The sequence below is a fragment of the Bufo gargarizans genome, chromosome 10, assembly GCF_014858855.1.
Source record: "Bufo gargarizans isolate SCDJY-AF-19 chromosome 10, ASM1485885v1, whole genome shotgun sequence".
Taxonomy (NCBI): Eukaryota; Metazoa; Chordata; class Amphibia; order Anura; family Bufonidae; genus Bufo; species Bufo gargarizans.
In genome coordinates, this window is record NC_058089.1 from 109,898,115 (window position 1) to 109,916,620 (window position 18,506).

The 18,506-nt window shown below is 44.1% G+C and overlaps 1 protein-coding gene across 1 annotated transcript in view; it reads left to right on the forward strand.

Annotated features, from left to right (window-relative positions):
* Nucleotides 1-3,518: 3,518 nt before the first annotated feature.
* Nucleotides 3,519-18,506, forward strand: part of CDH5 (cadherin 5) — a 40,975-nt gene continuing 25,987 nt past the window's right edge. Inside the window, exon 1 of the mRNA XM_044269446.1 lies at nucleotides 3,519-3,699. The gene's annotated coding sequence lies outside the window, so the exon portion shown is untranslated. The remainder of the gene's footprint in view (nucleotides 3,700-18,506) is intronic.

The window sequence follows — 18,506 nt, forward strand, 5'->3', positions numbered from 1 at the left end:
CATCACCGGAGCACTGCAGCCTCTTCAAACAGATAATCAGCTGGGGTGGCAGGAGTCACACACCCACAGATAAGATATTGAAGACCAATACTGGTTCTGCCGCACAGGGACCTGGGGGAAGGGGGCCCTTTCCAGTTGTAGAGCAGCAGTGGAAGTATCCTAAGATTTGGGCTTAAAGCTTAGTGGTGTGCCAGGAAGGAGTTTATCACTACATGGGGGGGCCGCAGACATAACCGTGCTTGGGGCCCTAGAAATGCCAAATCCATCGCTTGATATATCTGCTGTTATAGGAACAATGGTTGTATAAAACTAGAAGGGTATAGGGCATTCATCCAGTGAATATAGCCTTAGGATTTGTTCACAAATACCCCAGTGGCTTCCATTTATAACCAAATCCATGGCGGCATGATAGGCCCCTCATATGGACTTCAGGTGACCAGTGAATGTTATAATATGTGGTTTTACCATAGCCCTGAATGACATTACACGCCATGTCACATGCCAACGGGTGATAACAGACAACTTCAAAAAAGATTAACTTTTTATTTTTCCTCGATTTAAAATTCACTGGCCCGAACCAAGGCGATCAATAGCTAATTTCTATTTCCATAACAGAGCTGTACATAATGGACGTGTCGTATGTTTCTACATTTATTTTCAGAAGTAATTACTAGAAGGACATCCATCTCAAAGATCAGATTGGGGAGAAGAAACCAAACCGCTCTGACAGGTTGTTCATCAAAGTCAAATACAACATGCTTATGGCAAAGTGACGAGGCACAGAATAATAATAACCTATTCCAGCTGATATTTACATTGTGCCGAGCCTGGGAAGAAAAGTCCCGAGCAGGAAATATTCACATTTCATTAAAAAGAACAGACAAATGCTGAAAACCAAGACCCTTCTTCTTCACTGCTGCCTGCTGGGGGGGATGAGTAGAATAAATGTTCCAAGGGGTTACTGAGACGTACGACAATATTTCACAGTTCAGTAAGATTAGCTTTCCTCAACTAAAATCACTGAGATATCACTGAGACATATAAGAGAATATCATCGGAGGTGATTGGACCTTCTACCCATGGTCAAGATGGGATCAAACCACAGCCATCCAGAGATGTCTACAACTTGGACTTTACTATTCTAGAAAGACCACTGATTTTAAGTTTGTTACGGGAGTTCTGGCTTTTCCAAAAATCTGGCAACCTTCTGACCTGTGGAGGCAAGATGGTTTTCTCAGCACTTATCCCTCCGTCCTGCCACCAATTCCACCTTCTCCTCTGTGCTCATTTGACCACCAGCACTGGGTGTGGGCTGTTCCGTTCAGGTCCCGACCAGATGTGTTCCTGAATCTTCTTGTTCAGCTGAATTTACAGTATGCAGCGGAACAGGAACACATGTAGTCGGGGCCTGGGAGGCCGCATTCAGTCCCAGTAGTCACATGAGTGCAGCTGAGACTGTGGAATTCACAACACAACTGAGAGGTAAGTACTGACGAAACCATCTTACCTCCACAAGTCAGAAGTTTGTCTAATTTTTAGAAAAGCCCAGAGAACAACTTTAAGGTTGCCCCATACATTAATTGTCGGTAAATCACTAATTCAGCCCAACCCTCCATGCACATGACATGTTGGGCATGTTGAAATCTAACATCTGCCATCAGATGAGAATCAGGTGGCCCGATAAACAAAAAGCTGTCGCCCATGTAGGTTTCATATAATGTGAATGGGCACAGGCTATAAAGGGCAGTCATGAGACCCTTACCAACCACTATCGGCTTGATAAACTTGATTTAGTTTAATACAATGCATTAGCGGAACATGTCAACTTTAGGTGGTATTCAAAAGCAGAACATACACATTGGGTCATACACCAGTTCGCTGTACTCAATTTTGTATCAGAATCAGCCAAAAATCAAATGTGTTTAAAGGCCTCCAAACTTCCCCTGATGACAGCTGTCACAGGAAAGAGGAATCGGGCATGCTGGGTTTATATATGGCAAATCCTACGTTCTTGAATTATCTCTTTCCTTCAACAGTTTCTTAGCTATAATTTCTTCTCAGTTTCCAAAAAGTGACTTCAGGATATGCCAGTTATTAAATCTTCCACAGCTTGTTTACAAAAAATGGTGCACTACAATGGTAAATGCAATTGACAATATATGGCTAAACCCTCACACTGATATTAAAATGAGACTTTCGCCAATATAATCTTATATCAAGAACATACTGGAGCCCGCGCATCCCGTCAAGGTATCTCAAAGTTGCACGGGACCTAACGCTAACCTACCTGTGCCATATGGGCAATTACAGGGGCATAAGGTCCAACACACAGCGAACAACTCCCAGTTACCTCCAGCATGAAATCACACATTCAATGGGAGGAAGGAGGAGGCTGTGAGTCCTACCTACCACTGACTCATTTTAATATCAGTGTGAGGGTTAAGCCATACAGTATATTGTCAGTTGCATTTATCAGTGTAGTGCACCATTTTTTGTAAATCTCTGTTTTATATAGCCAATTACATCCACACATTTGGCTATCCTGTGTAGGATGTCTTTGTGGTACATGTGGTCCGCTGCGGGCATCCTTCATTGTATGCATGTTTGCCGGGGATTGCCGCTATCAACGGACCACATGTGCAGGATTTGCTCCCCCGGTTAGAAATGTGCAACAGAATATGGGGTTTTGAGCTTTTTCCACCTTTTGAGATCACTTTATTCTGTTATTCTGCTTCCACAGCTTGTTACCTATTTTTCCAGATTTGTGGAAGGTAAAATGTGTCTGGTTATGCACAGATTTTCCATTTAGGAGTCTAAGAAAATACGAGATGAACCTTTTAGGAGCTGCTGTTTCCTGGAGTCATTTTTGGAAAACACAAAAGGAAGAGAGTTAAGAACCAATACAACTAAGAAATGGATGGAATAAAAAAAAAAAAAAAGATTAAATGAAGAACTCAACACAAGGGATTTTCCATGAATAGACATTGCAGGTCTTTCGTAAGGAAGAGCCAAACATGTATGATCAATGAGGGCTTGATCCTTGGGGCTCCCATTTCTCAACAGAATGAAAAGTCCCAAAAGCTCTGATGGGCTATGTGGCCTTTTCCATATTGTGTATACATCTGTGTTTGGTAATACAGCTCAGCCCCACACAACTTCTACTCATACTGGGAGACCACATGGTTAGACAGATATTGGTCAAATATTGATGGCTTAGTCTATGGATAGACGATCAATGGAGATATTTAATGCAAATAGCTCTAATTGATACATATATATATCTTGGTCCTGGTGGCCTCAGTTACCCCAAAGTCCATGATTGTAGATATTTCACTGAGTATTGCGAAAATGACCAAAAAGTTTGATAGACTTCTACTTCCTTGTAAGTCACAGTCACGTAGTGCTCAATTCTAGGCAACAGGGACAAAAAAAAAAAAAAATCTGAAATAAAGTTATCTGGTTTCCTCCATGAAACCCATAGGCTTGAAGCCTCGGTAATGTGAAGAACAATCAAAGGAAGGAAGTGTACTGGGTGGGATCAGGCTTGTTCCAAAGAGGAGTACGCTTGATATTTTGGAATTCTCAAACTCCTGAGCTGACCTGTGTCTTTTGTTCCTTCGTGGTCCTGTGACTGGTGGATTATTTTCTCTATTTTTAACATTTCAAGTGGATCTTTTTGGGATTGTGTATATCCCACAGGTAAGTGGTCTGGTTTTAGTTGGATTCTATAGATTTTTTTTCTTAATCATCTCTGTGCTTACTGTATGTGTACAATGGTTTGAAACAGCTGTAGGATCAAGTGGGGTGCTTGTTGTTGGCACTGTACCGTCAAGACAACTCCTCTTTTGAGCCCCTCTTTCAGTATCCATTTTAAAGGGGGTTGGTCCTCATTCTGATGGCTGGGTCTTTGCTCTGGTTTCTGTTCTGAATGATAGTAGCTGCTAATTGGGGTCTTGTCTTGAGAATTACCATGATCAGATTTTTGGGAAAGGGGGAGACCACAATGTAAATGCAGTACTAGAGGAAAACTAAGCATCGAGTGTCATTCAAATCTGATGACATTCATTGTTTTAATGGATATCTGTAGAGATTCAGAGCAAGGATCTGTGATGGACCCAAATCTCAGCTTTAGTTATTAGACAGCAGGCATCACAGAGCATAGGAGAAAGGGCTGCCCCAGGGAGAAAAACCTCTCATTTTTGGTTAGTACATTTGACTGAATTTTTACTGGACTTTGTAGAAGACACAGGCATGTGGTTCTCCAAGAGTTGTGGCACTACAAATCACATCATATCCTATCTACCCGAGATGGACTTACACTGTTTAATCAGAACCTGTGCTAAGAACCTCAAAGTTAAGGGTACTTTCACACTAGCGTTTTTCTTTTCCGGTATTGAGTTCCGTCCTAGGGGCTCAATACCGGAAAAAAACTTATCAGTTTTATCCTAATACATTTTGAATGGAGAGCATTAGCTTTAGGATGCATCAGGATGTCTTCAGTTCAGTCACTGTACGTTTTTTGGACGTAGAAAATACTGCAGCATGCGGGATGCCGAAGATGCAGACCTTTAAAAATGTGAAAAAGATAAATACCGGATCCATTTTTACGGATGACAACCGAAGAGACGGATCCGGTATTGCAATACATTTGTGCATCCGGATCGGTCTACAAATGGTATCCGTTTGCATACAGATTGGTTCAGTGCAGAACATACAAAAATAAAGGACAATTTATAAATATAGATAGAAATACAAATAACTGGCACCCCCCATAGAACTGCCTGTTCTTGTCCGCAATTGCAGACAAGAATAGGACATGTTCTATTTTTTTCCGGAGCCGCGGACCGGAAGATCGGGGGTGCGCTGCGGAAATTCACATCCATTCCTGCCCCATAGAGAATGAATGGGTCCGCACCTATTCCGCAGAATTGCAGAACGGGTGCGGACACATTCACGGACATGTGAATTGTCCCTAAGAGTAATGGGTTGAGCCTGGTGTAACATCTATGGGCTTCAAAGGGATGTATTGTTCTCTCCATTGTAATGTAACTGGACAACCCACCATGACCTTGAGTGCCATAATAATTTGGAGTTTTTAGTCCTACAGGGTCACACATACATTCACCATGTACCTGTAATCCTATGTCATGTCACTGCATTAATAGTACAGTCACCAATCACATTTATATATAAGCAGTAAGTGACCAGACCTGGAAAACCCGGTAGGTAGGCAAATTGTCCCAATGGCAGGAGAAGCACATAAAACCCTAAAATAATCATAGGACTCCCAACTGAGTAAGCAATTTACTTTTACATTATCTTTAAAATTCTCCTGGTTGCCATGGGAAACAGACAGCACTTTAGCTTCACCTTTTTGTCAGACATGTGACCCAACCGCTTACTGGCAACTGAATACCCACAATGCACTGCTCTCCGAGAACAGGAAATGATCATTCTCAATTGACTCTTGAGGTGGGCATACATGTAGATAAAAATCAGCTGAACCCGCCAACTCTCTCATATGTATTGGGCAGGGTCGGACCGGCGCACCAGAGTTCATGAGGATTCTCCGGTGAGCCAAAGATCTGATCTTATAATGGGCCTCCAAGATCCAGGAGAAGAAATACATTTGGATTCCTTTGGATTCAATCACTTGCCAACTGGGTCTCTTTTTTTTATTCAAAACCTATTAAACTTTATTGATTCTATAGGGGTTGGGCCTTGAGAATAATTTCCTCTGGTGGCCCCAAGGAACCCTACTTCCTCTGGTGGCCCCAAGGAACCCCAGTCCGACACTACTTCCCGGACGGGAGAAAAGAAGGGTTGGATATGTTGTCTTTCAAAATGGCTGATGTTTACTTCCTACAACATATGGAGTCAGGCATTAGCTCGGTTCCCTCCCCGGCACGCTCAGCCGAGTATGCATGTGTATAGTGGAAATGGGAAGATTCGCTGTCAGCCTAAAAGAGTTCAACCGACAGGTATTGATGGCGTCTGACCCCCTTTTGCCAAGCTGTGAATCTAAATTTCAACAAGATCAGTCAAGCAAAGTAATTCCAAAGATTGTGATTTTTTGAAAGTTATTTAAAAATAGATTTTTTTTTCCTCTTTCAATTTCCTGGGGGAGCCTTAAAATTACCGACATTGCAGGGATTGTTAGAAGAGAACGCAGCATTGTGACGTCTCCGGGTGCAGGTTACACAAGGCCGGAGACATATCCTGCTTTTGTTTGAATAGGAAACAGGATGCTTAATATAACGGAGCTTCAACGGATGGAGAATCAGAGAAAATGATCTTCACTCCTGAAAAAAAAAAAAAACAACTGAGAATTAATTATCTAGAAAAACAGACAATTAGGGCGTGTTCGCATTCGTGTTATGGAATTCAATTATAGGGTTCCGTTATGACAGGGTCATAACCGAATATAACGGAATTTTAGGACAGAATGCAAAACTGAGCCCTTTAAGAGGCATCCTGTTTTGCTCTGTCCTAATACATGTCTATGGGGACAAATAACGGTTCCGTTTGGTTCCATTATACATGACAGAAAAAATAGTCCTGTCGGCCCCATAGACATGTATTAGGACGGAGTAAAACAGAATGCCTCTTAAAGACTTCCGTTTTGCATTCTGTCCTAAAATTCCAATATATTCCGTTATAACTCTGCTATAACGGAACCCTATAACTGAATTCCATAACACGAATGCGAACCCGCCCTAACTGATATACAGTATATACACTCTATGGGGGACATTTTTGAAGACGGGCGTTTTCCACACCTGCCTGAAGTCCCTCTTTGCTGCCAGAGGAAGCGGCAAAGTAATGTAGAGGCGCAGGCCTCTACATAATGCCTCATTCACACCCCAGTGATTTACAGACGTGTGCTGTGCGTATTCTCCACAGACAGCACACATACCGGCTCATTGTAATGTGTGTATTGACATATCCGTGTTTTAGCACGGTCAGTGGTTTTAGCACGGAAGCACGCTCAATTTTGTCCGCGTTCACGGATCCATCACACCTATTATAGTCTATGGGTACGTGATGCCATCCGTGTTTTATGGACCATTAGGAGGAGATGCTATGGTAATAAATTTTCAGCTGTGCAGTGTCCGTAAAATGCAGATAGCAAACAGAGAGCAAAAACCGGCACGCGGACAAAACACGGATCCTTCACGGATGAACCACTGACCATCTTATAACGGATTTCATCATGGACACAGATGTGTGAATGAGGCATAAGTTTGGCACTTGGTCCAGCCGGTCATGCAACAGACGTAACTCTATGCCAGCCCTCTTCATGGTGTAATTTTAAGCCATTTTCCATGCCAAAAACCGTCATGGAAAATTATGGGTGCGACTCCCGCCTTCAGTTTGTCCCAGTCCCAGAGGTGGGAGCATGTGCGGCCGCCCTCCATTCTTTTATCTGGGAGTGACGAAAATAGCCCCATAGAAGTCAATGGAGCTGTGGCCGCATTCATTTCCAGCACTCTCTCAGCTATTTTCAGCACTCTCATAGAACTGAATGGAGGGTCGCTGCGCATGCGCAGTGTGCTCGCCTTCATTTTGCAGTGTCCGTTCTAACAATAGGTGGGACCTGCTCCTATCAGACATTGGGAGCATATTCTATAGATGTGTCCCCAATGCAGGGCCGGTTTTAGACAAAGTGTGGCCCTGGGCAAAATTTTAAGTGGGGCCCCAAAATAAGTATTGCACAAACAACACATTCACACATAGCCTGCACTGATTGCGGATTACACATGGTTAATCCACACAGATTCTCATACAGAGAAACTGCAGTGTAAGGCTACATGCACACGACCGTATTTTGTTTCAGTGTCCGATCCGTTTTTTTTGCGGATAGGATGCGGACCCATTCATTTCAATGGGTCCGCAAAAAACAAGGACAGCACACAGTGTGCTGTCCGCATCAGTATGTCCGTTCCGTTGCTCCGCTAAAAAAATAGTGCATGTCCTATTTTTTTCTAGTTTGCGGACAAGGATAGGCATTATTACAATGGATCCGCAAAAAAAACGGATGCCATAAGTAACATCATCCGTTTTTTTTGCGGATCCGCAATTTGCGGACCGCAAAACACATACGGTCGTGTGCATGTAGCCTAATACAGTACCCGCAAGGTGTATAAGATTATCTTTAGGATAGGTCATCAATATCAGATCGGCTGGAGTCCTTCTCCCGGGACACCTGCCGATCAACTGTTGGGAGGCCAGTGATGTCACTGTATATCAGTCACATGGCCTAGTTGCAGTTCAGTCCCATTCAAGTGAATGTAGATGAGCTGCAATACCAAGCATCGCTGCTGTCTAATGTACGGCGCTGGGCTTGGTGAACTAGAAAGAGACCGCAGTACTCACCGGAGTTCTGGTCAGCGCCGTGGCCTCTTCAAACAGCCGATCAGCAGGGGTGTCAGGAGTCCGGTCCCCACTGATCTGGTACTGATGACCTATCCTGAGGATAGACCATCCATATCAAATTCCCAGGTAAACCTTTTAACTGATAAAAACAAGAAGCAGGTTGGAAAGATAAACAAATATAGCCTTTTAAGTGTAACTCTCCTTTAAAAACACTTTCTACATGTCATAGTGACCACATACCTCTTGCATCCAGGGACATCTCCTGTCATGTAGGCATTCCCTTTCCTCTTCTCCTCCGTTTGACCCAGACCGCCATGACAAATTCTTTCAGTCGCATCTCGTCTCTACAGAGTTTGTTACACAGACATGTTAGATTTCTCAATTTTTCCATCAACCCCCCATCCTAGTGTCCCCACAGTGTCACCCTGCTGCCACCCCCAATACTGTGCCCGTTGTGCCCCCCAATGCCCCAGGTACTATACTGCTGAAAAAATAGTGACCCTAATAGACATAATTGGGGTCATTTATCAAACTGGTGTAAAGTAGAACTGGATTTCCAAAAGAGCTGTCAAAAATGAAAGGTGAGATCTGCTTGGTTGCTATGGGCAACTAAGCCAGTTCTACTTTACACCAGTTTGATCATTTACGCCAAATGTCTCTATAGTGTCTACAGCAGCTATAATGTCCCCTAGAGTGCCCCCAGTAATAATAACACCCTATATTGTGCTCCAGACAATAATCCCTGTATAGTGTCCTCAGAAATAATAGAATTGCCCCTACAGTACCTCCCCAATAGCAACGCCCCCCCACGCTGCCCAATATAGTAATCCCCCCACAGTAATTTGCCCCCACACACAGTAATTTCCCCACATAGTAATTTGCCCCACACTGCCCCACACAGTAATTTCCACCATACTGCCCCCATATAGTAGTTTGCCCCCACACAGTAGTTTACCCCACACTGCCCCCATGCAGTAGTTTACCCCACACTGCCCCCACACAGTAGTTTACCCCACACTGCCCCCATGCAGTAGTTTACCCCACACTGCCCCATGCAGTAGTTTACCCCACACTGCCCCCATACAGTAGTTTCCCCCACACTGCCCCCACGCAGTAGTTTACTCCACACTGCCCCCACGCAGTAGTTTACCCCACACTGCCCCCACACAGTAGTTTACCCCACACTGCCCCCACGCAGTAGTTTACCCCACATTGCCCCCACACAGTAGTTTCCCCCACACAGTAGTTTCCCCCACATTGCCCCCACACAGTAGTTTACCCCACACTGCCCCCACGCAGTAGTTTACCCCACATTGTCCCCACGCAGTAGTTTACCCCACACTGCCCCCACACAGTAGTTTACCCCACACTGCCCCCACACAGTAGTTTACCCACACTGCCCCCACGCAGTAGTTTACCCCACATTGCCCCCACGCAGTAGTTTCCCCCACACAGTAGTTTCCCCCACACTGCCCCCACTTAGTAATTTCCACCAAACTGCCCCCACACAGTAATTTACCCCACACTGTAGTTTTCCCCCACATTGCCCCATATAGTAATTTGCCCCCACATAGTAATCCCTCCTATAATACTTTGCCCCCACATATTAATTCCTCCCATAATAATTTGTCCCCACACAGTAATCCCACCATAATATTTTTCCCCCACATAGTAATTTTCCCCCATACTGCAATTTCCTCCCCCAATGTACTGTCTCTACATGTCCTCCTGTGTGTCCCCCCATGTCCCCCAAAGTTGGCACATAAAAAAATATAAAATAAATAAATAAAAGCTAAATACTCACCTATGTGCCAGGCGCGCTATGGCAGGCGCGCACACTTCACTGTGCTGCGTTCCGGCACAGGTGCGTGCGATTACGTCATCACGCATGCCTGTGCCAGGATTTCACTACCACATAGGCCTCAGGCCTACTAGGCCTAAAGCCTATGGCGGTGATCGGCAGCGGGGCAGGGACCTATGTGCTCTCGTGCCCCACCGCAGTATGTGGGCGTTCGGGTCAGCGTTGGGCCCCCCAGAGGTGCTGGGCCTGGGGCTGCCAACCCGAACGTCATCCACCACTGACTGGAAGGGGGTCCCTTTGGTGACGGGGGCTAAGGGCAATTGTCCAACTTTCCCCCCTAACGTCGGCCCTGCCCCAATGAATGAGATGATACAACCCCTTTAATAATATATTTGGCTTAAGTGCAATGTGGTTTACACCTAAATGTATAAAAGTAGACAGAGGGTTACCTGGTTTAGATTGCGACTTTTTTGAAACTTTAGCAAAAGTCACACATAATAAATGAGCGATTATCCTGGTCAAAGCTCACCTTTAGCTCTTTAACATAGACCACTTTGAAATGTCCCAAAAGTTGACCAAATGTCATAGAAAATGCCACAATCGGCATGACTTACGACTAGTGTTGCGCGAACTTGGGTTTTAAGTTCGGCGTCTAAAGTTCAGGTTCGGGTTATCGAAGAATCGCATTATGGAATTTAGAATCCATAACGCAATTCTTCGATAACCCGAAACCGAACTTTAGACGCCCTATAGCCAAATTTTCATCCCTGTTCATACCATTGGACCAAAGAATTGCCAAATATATTCCCAGGTAAGGATAGAATAATGGATCCTGATATTTATTTGTTAGCTCTTGCAAACCTCCACCCAAGTGCCATGTCATCCTATGAGTACATGTTCATCAAAGACATTTTTGAAATATCACAACATGAAAGACGTCTCCAATAATGTAAACCCAGCCCAAAGAGAATGTGGGCTAACAATATCAGAGTCTTCGGGAACCTATATTGTACAAAGACAATGAACCTTTGGATACAGAATTCTGCTGAACCTAAACAATAAGGCCGGATGTCATGGAAGGTAAAGGCTGCTCCAGAGTATCCTGTTTTTCTTCAATAGAGGAAAATTAAAACAGGATGCGGCCTAATGACTGTGGGCACTGAACTTTTACCAGCACCTGGTGTAGGGGGCATATGGGGGCAGGAGAGCATGATATCATATAACAGCATCTACAGACAAAAATGAAAGACTAGTCAAGTTCCGGCATGGCTGGTGAGATCATCATTGTGTTGGAAAACTGCAACTGACCTTACCATAAATGATTCATGACTAGTGTTTAGTGACCTATCACTTGTGAGGTAACAATGGAAAAGGTTTTACATAGGGAACTTTCCAATGTAATCTGATTGTAGCAGACAATGTGAGGCAGGAACACATATTGAAGAGGCAGAGCTCCAAAGCTAAATCAAAATGGCCGTCCTTCCTCATGCATGTCTTCCACCATTAAGAAGCCAAGTTTCTTCTCAATGTAAGACAGGAGAATACAATGAGGAGAAAGGACTTCACAACAAGGTCATCCTTTCTTGTACATGTCTTAAGTTATCCTCAAGCAAGCCTTCTTACTCTATGTGCTGGGACTACCCCCCTATGCCGCTCTGCAGAGCTTTGTGATCTAGAATGATCCAGGACTATGTCTTCTACATTGTATTCCTTTCCCTGGTAGCTATAAGTGATGAAGGTGCATATGAATGCAAGAAGTTGCTGAGGGTGTAGCTATAGAGAAGGCACTCGTAACAGTTGTCTTCAGCTCCTGGTGCCAGGGGGACCCAAAGACCGCTATGCCCCATAAGAAGACCCCAGTATTTTAAGGGGCACATGAGGGGTGCTGTTGCATGTTTTGCTTAGTTACACCTCTACTTCAGGTCTTGACACTTCCAGGCTGTGTCTTCTGTTCCTTTACAGTGACCAAAACATATTTGTCCCACTGATTCACAAACAGGAAGGCTTAAAAGTGATTCCCTAAGGAATCTGAAAGACGCCCTTAAAGGGGTATACCACGAAAAATGATTTATCACCTAGCCGTAGGATAGACAGTGCTCCATCAGTGGATGAAGCATCCCCCTGAAATTCCTTGATTTCATGCTGCATTATATCACATTGCTTCGAGTTTGATCTCGGCCATTCGTTTATAGCTCTAGTCAGACACGTTCAACATGTACAAAATGTACTGAAACTAAGAAATGCTGAACAGTAGAAAAGTTTGAAGAATTCTGGAGCCTGAAAGTTTCTGCAAACTTAATACACAGTTGTAGGAGCCAAATGTTCCTAAATCAGCTAATCAGCGGCAGACACTGAGGAAGTTAGTCTGGGGAACAGAGTGTGAGGACTTTCAGTTTTTGTATTGTTGTGTTATCTCATGAGAGTCTTATCCAGTGTGAAGCAGTGGACAACGTTTGAGATGAATCTGGGTTGTTACAGATATCTATGGCTGTTTATTAGGCCAAGTTACATGTTGTAGCAGGTAAAAAAGAACAAACCTATGAGACCAGGTTTGCAAATTTTGGTAGGTTTTGAACACCATGGGGGTCATTTATTAAGACCAGCGTTTTAGACACCGGTCTTAATACCCCTTTAGCTGGCGATGGATGTGCAGAATTTATGTAGAGGCGCAGGCCTCTACATAACTACAGCATATCCAAAGCCTGTCTAAATCTATGACACCTCCCTTGCTGGCGTAGATTTAGACCATTTTCTACGCCTAAAACAGGAGTAGAGAATGATAAATTAGACGGGTCTGCCGGCATGCCCCCTTCCCCGCCCACTCTATGCCTCCTTTTTTAGACCTGGGAAAAGTTGCAGATTGCAGCGCAAATAACCTTTGAGACAGTCGCATATATCTGTTTGTAAATGACCCCCATGTGTTTGAGGATCATGTACCAAGCTGACCAGAACATTTGACTGTAGATGTAGTCTTGTAGAATGAGATGGAATGCATATTAGCTGATTCAGGCCCGGTTTGCAGGTTAGGAACAAGGGCCCCTTTGTTGTTTTCAAGGGTCAGCCATAGTCAAAAATTCACAATTATAGTCACCTTAAAGGGTCCCTCATCAATTGTCTGATCAAAAATTATCACTGCTGCTGCGACCTGCAGTGATCAGCTGTTGACTGTTGGGAACCTTGGCCAGGGGTTCACCTAGCCTTTCTGCTGCGTGAGGCAAAAACTGAAACGGCGCCACCCCAATGCCAATTTCTTAACCTAACCCCTTTGCCACAATGAAAGTGCTCATTGCCCATGGCCCTTCCACTGCCGCCCTTTTGACCCTACCTGGTGCTGCCTCACCTGGCCTCATTGATGGTTCACCCTGATCCCTGGCAATAAGTTTTCAATTTTCCTGCAGCACCACCACAGGGTATAGTAAGCATTACAGAGTACCCATTCAAACCAATGGGTTGTCTGTGTAATACAGGACAGGACTGGTGCTCCAGAGTGAGAGATGCTCTTTGTAATTGCTTACCTCTCTGGTCAATAGATGATGATCCTCAATATAGGGCCCTCTACTATTAAAAATCAACTGGGTGAATGAAAACTGCTTTTCTAAACTGGACAACTCCATTATAGGCTTATTATCTTCCAACCACATAAATAGCCTAAGTGTAGCTAGAACTGACCTAACCATATATTGAGATGAACATTGAGATTAACTAAAGCAAGGATGTATATAACATAGAGGCAACCAATTTAACTGATATAAGAAGGGGAATGGTTTGGAGTGTGGGATGTGTAAGTCTACTCAATGCTTTTCCTTTCAATATGAACATTGAAAGATGGGATGGGGTTGTGGAGATGCTGAGATGGAGATATAGTGAGATGTGTTGGCATGAGACAGCATCACTGGGTGGTGGGCAGCCAATTTTAATGTTTGCTGGATCTAATTCAAAATTATGACCTTGGTGGCTATACACCTAGTAGCCTTTTGAAATGTTAGCAAGTCTGCCAGAAGTAGAACTCCACCAATAATCCAAGTCATCGCCATGGCAAAACATATTAGCTCACGGCCATGCTAGTAGCTTCAGGTATGACTTCAATTTATCAGTAGGTAAACATTAGGCCATCACATAATAATTAATATTTTGGTGGGTTTGATTTCATTTCACTGTTTGGAGAAAGATGTAGTCAGACTTTGACAGGTTGTATGATCTCTCTTTGAGTGCCGTTTCTGTTTTCAAATCAAAAATAACTTGGCAAACAAAGTATCTGCTTCCGGACCACACTGTTTCCCATCCTCCTTATCTCATTGCACTGACTTTCCTTGACTCATATCCTCAAGTAGGAATTTCTATGATGTCATGCTTAAGGAAATTATTCAAGACCCCACGTAATGTACTGATTTTCAGCCTTACCTATTTCCCAAGTGATTCACCGAACCCTTATCTACTAGAAGGATTGGTGGTGCCCACCCTTCAGGCACCCTTCAAAGCATTATGATGATATGCTTCGAAACATATTGCCTAACTGAGCAAGATGTCACCTTTAAATGTTTAGTTGATGTGATTAATTTCTGTACAAATCTTTCGTAAAACCACAGCTTCTTCCTGCCATCCTATCTTCAGGACAATCCAAGTTCTTGAACCTTGGATTGGTGGAAACTTGCAGTATACTGATATGACAACCCATTTTCATAAACCCTGTTAGGGCATTGTGAGTTTATCAGGGGAGGTCCTCAGTTCAGGATCCTCATGTCTTGGCCAAAGTGAAGAGCAGTTAGAAAAAAGTATCTCTTACTCTAGAGACATGCCCGAGGTGGAAAAGCCCTTTAAGTTGAGTTATGACATGGCTGAGAATGGCCTAAGCAGGTTGGTGGTGAGGGGGTCTATGTCCATCAAGTTTCATACTGTGGGAGAAAGTAGCGAAAGTAGTGGAAGGTATGGTATCAAGCCATAGTTAAAACATTAATCCATATGCCTCTGTTATTTGGGTTAGTCTAGGGTAAAGTCTCAAAAATACAGAGTGTATTATTACCAATGTACAATCTTCAAGTTTATTGAGATGTAATAAAGAAGCCATAGACTTCTATGGACCCCTACTGTACAGTACTGTGACATGCTTGCTATAAGGACACATGGTAACGTACTATCCGTAGAGCCAATACAGTGTCCCACAGAGCTCCTTTTGATCCATAGTGCAGACCGATGGCAACCCTTTGTGCTGCTGTAGATGCCTCCACGAGAATACCTCCATAATATGGCATGCAAAGGAGCCACTCAAAGGCACAATATTGGCTCATAGAATACTATGGGCACAATATTACAGATATATCAGGAAGGAGGTCCAACACCTGGCAACACCACCGATACCACGGCCTCCTCACAACATACCAAGCACAGCACCATATGTTGTATATTGTCTCTACATGGTATTGCTTGAATGGGCCATGTGAGCTATGGACGTGATGTCACTGGCCCAGGAAGAGGCCACAGAGCTTACCGGAGCACAGTGGTCTCTTCAACCAGCTGATCGGCTTGGGTGCTGGGAGTCAGACACCCATCGATCTGATATTGATGACCTATCCTGAGGAAAACCCCTTTAATATGCTTTCTATGATTTGTAAGGGTTTGGGGGGGATGGGGTTGTGCCACATCCTAAAATTATGTAAAGTGGAACCTGCGCCCTCTGCGGTACATGATGGGCATACAGAAGGATATAATTTGGACCGACCTCATTATGCAGCCGCCCTCTAATAGCATGTGTGAGTGTCTGCCTCCTGAGACAGATGGCATTCTGAGTTCCCATAAAATTAGTCGTATGGCTTACAAGCCATGCCGGTTCCCTCGTATAATATTCAGATAGGCGCGTGCTTTTATCTGAAATTGCGTGCGCTAATTGATTCATGGGTTCTCGGAGATTAGTCTTGTTGTGCTTGTTCAAGTGATTTAGAATGGCCGTCTACGTTATTTCCCATTGCACTTCTGCAAATAATAATATTCATAAAATAATGCAACCCTGCAATCACTTAAAGCAGATGTCCCTTTAGAAAATAACTCGGCGGTTACATTAGGCATTTGTTTTCCAACTGATAAAATTAGGACTGCTTTTAGTTTTCCTTCCATGTACAAATAACCATTTATCCTGGTTTTCTGTGCTGTTGCCTAGCAACCCTTTATAGTGAAGACAACTTTTATTGCTTATCTGGATTGGAGGCAGCGGGGTCAGGATTTGGCCATACCTATAGGCATGAGCCCAGGCTATTCATGTTGATTTTAGGTTATTATGTGGTATAAAACACATTCAACATCCATAATGAAGACTATAATACATGGTTTTGTCCATGTTGTTTCTGTTGTTCTTCCAGGCTTTGTTCTTCTTCACTTTCTTGGGTACATTCCGAATCATTATTTCACGCCTACCGATCCCCTGAGCCATTCTGATGCTGCCCTGGTCCCTGCTCTTCTTCACTTCCTGGTCCTGGCTCCACAAGCCATATATGGCAGTAAAGACCCTCTAAAGCAATCACTTTCTGAGGGCAGACTCGCCTCAGCCTGTGATTGGTTGTCCCCAGAATGTCGAGCCAGAACCATGAAGTGAAGAGCAGTGGGAATCGGATGGAGCTGGCCAAACCTAGGCAGATGCCAGGGTCCATTGGCTCTGGGGGGGCCCATGGTGATCTGAATGGGTCACGTACGGCATGGGTGACAGGTCACCACTGTGACTAGTGATTGGCTGCAGTGGTTACAGGTCACAAGACCTCTGTCAACAAGATGTTGATTCCGAGGGACTTGGGACCTGTGGAGGTAGCTATGGAGCGATGGAGCAGGAAACCAGCGGCAGGGACCAGCTAAGTATAAGCACCATCACAGGTCAGACCACTTGGTGAGATCTGTTATAAAAAACTTTTGCACAACGCCTTCAGGAGCCCCGGCAAATGGCTACATTTGCAAGGGAAAGTTGGCATTGGCTGATAATTTCCCTTGCAACACTCGGGTACAACCTGGCGGCCATTCAGGAGAATCGCTTTTGCCAGTGCGTTGTGTGTTTGTGGCTCATATAGAGATGTCCCTCTATCATGTCGTTAACATGTCTTCTTAGCGCCACTGGTGAAGATCGGGAAGCCAATTATGGTTATTTTATTGTGACACTTGGTTTTATCCTTTATTAAAGTTGTGGTTCTCTCCTTGGGTCAGTCATTGTAAGACATGGTGATTTTTGGTGCAGTTGGCTGTGCCCAACCAATATGGCGATGGGGGAGTCCAGTACCAGATGCCATTTATTGGTGGGTAGGGCAGTAACATGGTAATTGGCCCAAAGAAACATCAGAATGAATATGCGTATGGACGCAACGTTCCTCATGTGAACCCTGTGACAGGAACTCTATTTAAGGCCTCATGCACACGACCGTTTTTTTTTTAAGGTCCGCAAAAACTGGGTCCGTAGGTCCGTGATCCGTGACCGTTTTTTCGTCCGTGGGTCTTCCTTGTTTTTTGGAGGATCCACGGACATGAAAAATGAAAGAAAAATCTAACTCAAGTTTGCCATTGAAATTATAGGAAAAAACGGACACGGATCACGGACACGGATCACGGACACGGATGACAATCTTGTGTGCATCCGTGATTTTTCACGGACCCATTGACTTGAATGGGTCCGTGAACCGTTGGCCGTGAAAAAAATAGGACAGGTCATATTTTTTTCACGGCCAGGAAACACGGATCACGGATGCGGCTGCCAAACGGTGCATTTTCCGATTTTTCCACGGACCCATTGAAAGTCAATGGGTCCGTGAAAAAAAACGGAAAACGGCACAACGGCCATGGATGCACACAACGGTCGTGTGCATGAGGCCTTAGGGACAGTCTTCCTGCCAAAGGGTTGGTTGGATGAACAATAACCATGTCAGTCCACTGTATTAGATGGAGCTGGTGTCTCGACTCAACACCTGGGTGTCACAGACGCCCCTCCTGGGTGTTGTATTGGGAAGTGATGAGGAAAGACTCTCTTAAGGACCTGCAGAGACAACTGCCTCATCAACCTGTATATCTGGGAAGCGAGTCAGCTGTACTTATCCGCCATAAGGAGACACCACCATGAAAAGGAGCACATTGTCTGCCATTCCACACATATAATTAGGGATTCTGATAGCGCACTTAGATTATTGTAATAAGATGCAAATGATAGAAAATAGGAAATAGAAATGATAATGTGAAATTTAAAACGTGTACTCCCAGTCCAATACCTCAACTACATGGATCTTAATCATAGCACCCGACCCCCTCTGACTGTCCTTTTAATTAGTAGGGCTTTATTTTAATTAATCTGCATATTCCACACCTTTCA